The sequence below is a fragment of the Falco peregrinus genome, chromosome 2, assembly GCF_023634155.1.
Source record: "Falco peregrinus isolate bFalPer1 chromosome 2, bFalPer1.pri, whole genome shotgun sequence".
Classification (NCBI taxonomy): Eukaryota; Metazoa; Chordata; class Aves; order Falconiformes; family Falconidae; genus Falco; species Falco peregrinus.
In genome coordinates, this window is record NC_073722.1 from 103,412,235 (window position 1) to 103,421,355 (window position 9,121).

Genomic DNA, 9,121 nt, shown 5'->3' on the forward strand with positions numbered 1-9,121 from the left:
CCTGGAAAGATATTTTTTTCCTTCAGAAAAAGAATCAACACTGAGATGTTCTTCCTGAACCCCCTGCACTGTTGTTCTTTGAAGAAACTGGGGACAGGAGAACGTATGTGTCAGTTTGGTTAAAAAAACCCAACTAATTGGAAAGATTACGCAAAGGGAGAACCATCGTCAGCTGTGCATTCTGTAAAAAAAGTGAAATAATGCAAGAATGTAACCAGGTTCTCTCTGACCTGTATGGTAACACAAAATGCAACCCACAGCAATTCAGCCCTAAGTTTGACTTAATATTTTTTCAAAGTTAAAGCCCCGTTTGGAGAAATCTGACAAAACAAAAGCAAACCCACTGCCTTCCAATTGGTGGCACAATTTCACTGAAATCTTCGTTTCTTCAGTTTTATTGCTGACGATTACTGAAGAGGGAAACAAAAGCATAACCAGTTCTGAACCAGAGATTGCATGAAGGAGCAAACCTCTCTTCATGATTTTATGCCTTTTTAAGGCTTCTGCTGCACTGATTGCTATATGCAGTGTTGTTCTCCACGGCACCTCACTACTGAACCTTGGCAGCTGGTGAGACATGGCTTCCTTTTGGTCTGTGATTTTCAACGGGGACAAAAGACTTAGAATATTATATGCACAACTCCTATCTCTAATACAACCCTTTTTAATTCACAGAGCCACAAAACACTTTACAGGTGTGGATCACAAACTGAACAACAATCAGAGTTGTTCAGGTCTTGGCCACACAACAATAATGAACTCAATGTTAACATGATCGTAATGTGCAGTGCTGACCTCCATTTCTGCTACTCACCATCCTTCTTTATGCTGCTATTATTACTCATATTGTGGCCTCAAGAACAAGGAATTTTGATAAACTGTTAATACAGAACTCGGGCACTGTCCCAGTGAGGCTATAAAGTGCTGGACTCCTGCCCGATCTTTCTTGTTACCATTTAACCTTTTTCCATACAACAAATGCACATACATTAACTGAGGAAAGGACCTCCCTTTCTGTATAATGAATAGTTGCATTTTTCAGCCTTTGCTTGCAAAGTGTTTGGACCAAATAAAATGTGCACGCAGAAGTAAAAGCGCTATGAGAAATGGTAATTGCAGTGTAATGTAACCTGTACCACTCCCCAAAGGCTGCCACCACCGCTGCACAGGCTACGAGGCCAGCGGGCACTCAGGTACCCTCAGCGCTTGTTTATCCGTCCCGGGCTGCCGAGGTGACTTGTAGCAAGCGCGATGCTGCTATCCACTGGCCCAAGTCACGCTGTCCCTCAGAAATGCCTTCTCCTGCACCACAGGCATTCAGAGCATCTGGAGCAGCCTCTCTCAAGGGTGCCACAACAGGAAAGCAAGAAATATATCCAGAAAAGTTAAGCTGGGACTCATATACAGAGGCCATATCCTAGACTGAACCAATTCTTATTCCTGGAAAATTTACACAAGCTTTCAGGCACATAAGCTCTTCTTTTCAGACCTGAAACAGAAGCAGCAGACTTGAAATCTGTTCTGTGCAATTGCTCTCCGGTTGTCTTTGTTTTTCAGAATTCAAGTAGGCTTACATGTCTTCAGCATATCAGCCAGGCGAGCAAAAGATATAGACTCTATCTGGATATCTTGTCTTAGTGCAACTTGACCACCAAAACTGTTAGATGGGGTTTTCTACCACCACAGAGATCTGTTTGAAGTCCTACAGAGTTACAGGATGGTGAAAGGCAGGAAAACTGACTTCTCCCCCCTCCTCTCCATGCCCATTGTAAGCCTTGATCAGGTTTGGTACCAGGCCTAGCGGAGCAAGGCTTGGTCTGACATCTCTGCCAAATCTTCCTGGACAGAACATCCTGACAGACCAAGTCACTGAGTAGCAGCAAAAGAGGCAATAAAGATAAATTATAACACAGCCTTCAATACTGTTGAAATTTTCTATAATTAATACAAAACTGACATCCAGATTTAGAATTAGTTGTTTAGCTTTGAAAATTCTTTTGACTAAGGCTTAGAACAATGAACATCAGAGTTTGAACACATGCCTATCCAAATCCACACGTACTGTTTAAAATTGGAAAATTATCCTCATTTTAACAAAAACTGTACTCAAAAACCAGAAATACAAAAAAATGTTGTGAAGCATCTAACATCTGGATCAGGACTTTTGTGACTAGAAACTGCAAAAGACTCAGAGGTACCTTTTGAGAAGGATATCACTTAGCAAAGCTGTCTTGAAAGCAGCCAGCTGACCTTCTGGGACAGAATAATTTTAATAGTATTCTGGCCTTGTAATGCTGTAAACTATATTGTGAATACATATATCAGTCTTCAGTAAGAAGCTTAATAATAAATTAGTTATTTTTTTTCCTTTAGCGAAAAGGCAGTGCAAGCCATAGCTTTATTTACAAAAGGTTAAGCATTCCTTTAATTGGATTGCTGGCATTTAAGTGTGCAGCAGAATATCCTTCAGCAGTGTCCCTTTTATTTGTGACTGGAGAAGTGCCTAGAGAAATGCCAAGGGAAGATTTCATTTTAATAAAAAAAGAGAAGCTTAGGATCCCTTTGGAGGCTTATGTTACATCTCAAAACTACCATGAACTAATGAATTTAATCTAAAAGGTCCCCAACCACAGGACTGAAGAGAAATTGCAATGCAGGCGTAGCTTGACCAAGCTGGCTTGCTTTGGATGTTTGCAGTTGTATCTTTGTAACTCTACATTATGTTATGCATACAAACACACACCTCTGAAGTTTTTAGTCATTTAAAAGATATTTTAAAATGAGAAATATGGTTGCCCTACAGCATCCTACAGACACTTCAAAGAAGCATTTGTGTCAGAGACTTCACGTAAATAGAGCAAAAGAAAAATCCACAGCCCCTCCTCCTCCAAGTCACTGCTTTGGAAAAAAATCACATGCCAAAAATTGTACTGCCTGGAAGAAAAATAGCCCCTTGTTGGCTCATATGGGGGTCAAGCCAAGGACCCAATTCTGCATGGGGCTGGAAGCTGAGTGCACTCAGCACTGCTAGGCTGAGTTATTTTCTCACAGTTATTATATGCACGGTATGGAAGTCTCCAGGGAGAGTGGCTAATGTACGCTTTGCCTCCCTAGAAAGTAGGGTGGGAATTTACGAGGAAAGAAAATAGGGTCTATAAATTACACAAGGGACCTTTAAATAGAGGTATAGGTTTCATTACTGGAGCATGTTACTGGATGGGCAAAATTAAAAACAACTTCTAGAAAGTGGATTGCATTTAACTTTCCATTTGGGGGAAAAGAAAAAGAGAAACCATTTCAAACACAGCCTCAATTAACCAGGCAAGCTAAAGTATGAGGGCAAGTTTGCATTGTCAGTAACCAACATCTAAGTTACCATCCACCAGGTACCTCTACTTTAACATTACATTTTTCTTTCTAAAATGTGATAATTAGAACATTGCCTTAATGCTACAATGAATTTCAGAGCCAAAATTTACTTACTAACACTTTAGAGAGTATGAGTCTCTCATGCCTGGTGCAGTGGTTGACCTCTTAATATGCTGCAGCTGAAGAGACCTAAGAGAGAAGAGGCACCACTGGGGAAGAACGTGAGCAAGGACGATCCTGCCCCAGACTTTCCTAGCTCTGCCAGGATGAAGCGCAGCAGCCAGCCTTCCCCACCTATAGACCATCCCAGAGTCCTGCACTCCTGAAACCCCTGACCCCATCAGGCCCACCTTGCCAGGTGGCAGAAACAAAGTTTTCTCTCCAGAAACAAAGGTTTGCCCCTTACTATACCTACAGTCTTAAAGTATTTCAACATAAAGAACAGCAGTAGTTCCAGGCATGCCAGCTCCTTTCTCTCCAGATACCAAAGCTTCCAGCCAGCATCAAACAACCTAGGAGAAACTTTCCTATCCTACAGATTTCCAGTCTTGCTCTACTGTTTAAATTCACAGCTCCCAGTGCTTAGCTGACACCCCCACTTAATGAAAAAGTGAGTATTATGCCTTTGTCATGGTACAAAAAAGATGGAGAAATAACTGTGAGTAATCTAACAATCCAGAAACCAGAAGGCACATCAAAAGAATCCACAATTACATTAAAGCCATTGTTCATTATTTTCAAGTCACTAATGGAGTTTTTAAAAATTTGCAGTTTGCAGCCCTGAACTTTATGATTCTAGCATTGTACTTGAAGAGAGGAAGTCTCACCAGTCCGAAAAATCAAGATGCAGGTTTCTTTCCACCACCTTCACATAGATCTGGTGGCACTCAGACTTTCTTGGAGTGGAATAATGCAAATTTGAACAGAACACATTCATGTGTCTATTCCATCACACTGACACTTTGAAAAGATATCCTGAGAAAGGAAAAAAAATATTTCAATTTTTTTAAAATAGCATTTCACTACAAAATGCTTATTGTTTTTAATCATGGATACAATATTTAAAACTACTTGAGGCAAAAATAAAATGTCTCATTTAAGGTTAGGCAAAGCATTCATTCAGCCTCAAAAACAATTTTTTCCCCTTAATTATTTTGTTTTCTCAGTCCTTCTAAACCAACGCTTCTGGTTTGATCTGGAATGAAAACAAATCTTTAGCAAGACACTTATTCGTGCAGGGTCTGTCCTCCTGTCCGGCTGTAATTCCATGTCCAGCTCACGCAAGTGGCAGCTTCCTTCTTGGGGGACAAAGTCAGTGAGGAAAAAAAGCCTGGCAATATCAGCTTTGGTTTCTTTTATTCTGTAGCCACATCTTTGTTCTTTGAGTCATGATTATTTGACTCTAGTCACCACATTCTGTACTGGATTTTGCATTTAATGAGGTTGCAGGCTGCTGCTTTCCACTATTATCCTTAATCAAGTTTTATTGATTACTGGGACGCAGCATCAATAGAGAGAACATTACAAACAAATGGAAAAGCTGCCCAGAAGCTACTGGTATGCTTTTTGTGCTCTAGAAAAAAACCCACCCAATGTTAAAAAATAATGTCATTGCCTCTCCCATTCAATCCCGTGTGCTCCTTGCTGTGCACTCCCTGCAAGATATTCCAATGATCCTGCGCTATGTTGTAACCCTGTAATCCTGACACTCCCTTGCTGAAAACCTGCTTGATGTGGGGAGACCGAACACACATGTATGCAGATGCTGAGCAAAGAGCTAGAGGCAGGAGGATCACTCATTCTCAATTTGATGTTGGCAGGTAAAAAACATGTTATTTTATACAGCCTCTCTCCCACTCACACCAATGTGCAGAAGGCTGAAGAAAAGGCTGGTGAAACACAAGGGTTATTTATCTTGCAGTTATCTATAAGCAACTCAATCATCTAAGAGTTAATGGCATAGAAATCACCTGGCCAGGTACTATCGTGGGTAACATGCTTGCGGAAAGGTAACTCATCAGAAAAAGTGACCAGTTATTCTCATTATGGAGGATTAAATGAAAATGTATTTAGTATTCTACTTTAAAATCCATGGGTAAAATCAGATACATTATAAATCCTTCATGAATGGCAGCGTACGTATTATCAAGGTAATGATAGAACAAAAAATAAGATAATTGAAGAATTTAAGATCACAATATAGTCGTGCCTGAGGGATTGAGCTAATTAAAAAAAAAACCTCTGCTATTTCTTAAACATTCATTATTATTTAGAATGGATGTTTGAATGAAAGCAGGGTAACAGCAGTGACCCATACTGACACGTGCATTTCCATGAACAGTGTTGTGAAAGGAAATGAGTTTGTTTGCAAGCCAGGATCCCATTAAACGCTGCAACCTGTTTAGATACAGGTTCTATCTCAGATTATCACACCATTCTTCAAACTCTTCCCATTCTTTTGTAGGTAAAAATTGCAATTTCCCAAGACAGTTCGAAGTAACCAAAGAGTTACTGCTACTCTGCCTCTACCACTTTCAACTCTTCTCTTTATTACTAAGGATTACTTTTGCCATGGGATGTTCTGTGCCTTTTAAAAACATTTTTCAAAGAAAGCACGGTTGAACTCTTGATTTCTTGATCATAAGATTCCCTACTGTATTGCATAAGATTAATGACTAACTGTTTTCTATGAAGAACAAACACATAACAAAGGGTCGTCTGCACAGAGTGGAATAAAACCTTACTTAATTTCATGTCATTTAAGTCCCTCTCGTGCCATGAAGGAAATGGATCTCTCCCTGTGCACCTAAGCAGAGATACACAATTAATAGTCAAGAACAGGGAAATAGAACTCTACATTTCTCCTTCATGCAATTACAGCGATCTAAGAAGCATAATCATACCTATGCAGTACCAATCATTACAGGAGATAAAGTAGCCAGATTTAAATAAATTAACTAGTTAAGTGCATGTCAAATGTACCGAAATCCTTATCATTATATTGATTGTTTCATCGACCTCTACGCCCTTTCTTAAGCTTCTGGTTGTTGTAGTGAAGAAAAAAATTTCAGTCTGTACTGCTTGCAGACCGCAGATACTACGTGTTCCTTCCTACAACACTCTCGGATGGTGATGATGTTACCCAAAGAGGAACGTCGGTGAAGAGGACACTGCTGGTATTCCCAGACAGCAGCTTCCATGGACGTGCCCAGCCTAGATTTAAACTACAGTGTGTGAGAAGCACTTGTAGAAGACAGACCAACTCAGAGCTTCCCATCACTACAGACCTGGCCCTGAGCAAACCACCACTGCGGAGCCCTGTGTGTGCACTGCAGCCCAGATCCATCGGTGTAAGCCCACAGCCATGCTTCACCTGGGTATGGAGTGGGGCTTAGAAAGCTGAAAAGACAGCAGAGCGTGTGCGGTTTGGAGACCACTGCAGTCTTCAAAGGTCTTGTCCTATACTTGGATGTCCTATAATTAGGTACTACCCAGCGCTGCAAGCAAAGAGCACCTTGCTCACAGCTTTGCATTACTTGTTAACACAGGTCCCCAGCCTTTCCTGGAGCTCCCCGGTGCCTCTGCAGTGGAAGTGATACATCTGAGTTTCATTTTTTAGCTGTCCATATTATGAGAGACAGCAAGGCAGAGCTTAATCAGGCATGGACTGTGAATGTTTTCCAGCTGGTACCACTCATGCTCAGCACTAGATTATTTTGTTACATTTCTCTGCCCTTTGTTACTCTTTGTTCAGAGATGGTGGGATGGAATTTACCATATCTTTAAAGTGTCATTTAGTGATACAGCTGCAATGCTCATGTGCTTATCTTCTGGTTTGCAGCTTTTTTTTTTTTCTTCTGCTTTGTTTTTCTTACAATGTACATGTATTAGTAGCTTTCTCTTGAATTTGCTTTTTTAATGTGTGCGTTAATTCCTAAATTACAATGTGTCATATCCTTTCAACTGCTCATGAATGCCTTTGTAACTATGATATTTTATGGCAATTTAACTGTGGAGATTACAAATAAAATTATCAGCTAAAAACAGAATGATTAGTAAACCAAGATAAATGCTGTGAATTAATCATCATTTCATACATTGTACCAAGGTTTTAAATTTTCACATTAATATAGCAGATGCAAACTGTTGAGGTGAAAACAGTTGTAGCAATTTTAACTGTACAGTATCAGTCCTTAAACACAGAATACCCCAGAGATTGGAAATTTTTAGCTAACCTTTCACTCACAAATACTTCAGAGAACAATATCCATTTTTTAGCAGGTACTTGCCAAATCGCCACACAACAGTTATTCTGTCAGTTCCTATTCTTTGATTTTTTGGGGTTGATGTGTTGGAGAAGGTACCAATGACACAGCACGCACTGCAGCAACTGCCTCCTTTGGTCAGATTGGAAAGAATGAGTTACTTGCCTGCAAGCCTTGTTAGGACAGGACACGCTGCTTCTTCTCAGTTTATGCAACATTTGACCCAGGGGACAGTTTCTCACTTAGGAAAAGGGCCTCACGTGTGAAGGAAGCATTTTCTCCTGCAAAATACTGGAGGGAAATCTCTTAATATTAAAAGTTAACAGATGCATACCCTGATATCCTCTAACACGAAACATGCACACAACCATATTCCTCCCATCTCCAAATACAGAAACACACACACTCCCTCCACATTTTAAATTACACAGCATTGGCTCAGCTAGACAGAAAATGTGCAGGGTTACTCCCAGACAAAGATTAATCTTTCTTTGATATATTCAATACTTCACATGCTCCACATTATCTGGTGAGTATATATGCCTTGCCTTCAAGAATGTGATGTACTATGCCATACATCATTGTCTAATTTATTGAGTGCACCTTTGCAGCATGCACTGTACATCCCTGCCCAGGGTCAGGATCACATGCCAATCTTCAGTCTTGCTTTTCCCAGCCCAGGGGCTCCTCTGAGCACCAATACTGCTATGGTGTGTACAGCCAGCTCTGTCTGCACCGCTCACCTGCACAGGCCAACACTGCTTTTTTCAGGGCAGGTGTACAATCAGCGTAAGGCTGAACCCAAAACAATCCATGACACTTGTTAAAAGCAATATCCTGGGAAAGACATTAAGTAATAGGAAAGATGGTACCCCAGCAGGAGCCACTGGAACACGCAAAGCACCTGGACCTACATCCTCAGACACCGGCACCCGAACACAGACTCTCCTAGCTTTATTTTACAGAATGAAAATCCAGCTGGGGCAGTTGAGTTTGCCATTTGCTGCACTGACCTACGGGTATGACAGCTGTCTTTTAAAGATGAGGAAACTGAGAGGCAGAAAGATGACCCTGACTCACCCAAATCAGCTGCATCTTCAGAGAGCCTTCCATGGAAATGGAGCAGAAAGCTCTTTGCATTCCTCTCAAGACACCTGCTGTGCCCAGCACTCTTCCAAGAGGTGCTAACAGCCTATATGGTTAGAAATGGGAGGAGGGAAAAACAAACAGATACGAATACAGATTTCTTCTACGTGCAATTCAGTTTATTACTCTGAAGACCTGGGGCTTCAGCAGTGCAGCAGCCTGGAGTAACGTCTTACAGTTCTTTGCTATAACCACAGAACAATTAGCCTTGTGTCATGTAATGGACACAATGCATAATGGTGTGATTAAAAAGACTAACCCCACATATGCCTTGTTCTTCGGTGTAGATACGAGCATTGTCATCTACAGCTGCACTTAAATGGAAGCATACTGCATAAATA

At 40.8% G+C, this 9,121-nt stretch overlaps 2 long non-coding RNA genes across 6 annotated transcripts in view; both read right to left on the reverse strand.

Annotated features, from left to right (window-relative positions):
• Positions 1 to 6,190, reverse strand: part of LOC114011895 (uncharacterized) — a 317,148-nt gene extending 310,958 nt beyond the window's left edge. Inside the window, exons 1-2 of the long non-coding RNA XR_008745696.1 lie at positions 6,114 to 6,190; positions 4,197 to 4,344 (exon numbers count right to left, since the gene is read on the reverse strand). This is a non-coding gene — a long non-coding RNA (uncharacterized LOC114011895). The remainder of the gene's footprint in view (positions 1 to 4,196; positions 4,345 to 6,113) is intronic.
• A 1,608-nt stretch (positions 6,191 to 7,798) lies between these two features.
• LOC114011893 (uncharacterized) overlaps positions 7,799 to 9,121 on the reverse strand; it is a 41,811-nt gene continuing 40,488 nt past the window's right edge. For all 5 annotated transcript variants that reach the window (XR_008746085.1, XR_008746086.1, XR_008746084.1 and 2 more), the window contains 2 exons: positions 8,715 to 8,826; positions 7,799 to 7,925 (listed from right to left, as the gene is read on the reverse strand). This is a non-coding gene — a long non-coding RNA (uncharacterized LOC114011893). The remainder of the gene's footprint in view (positions 7,926 to 8,714; positions 8,827 to 9,121) is intronic.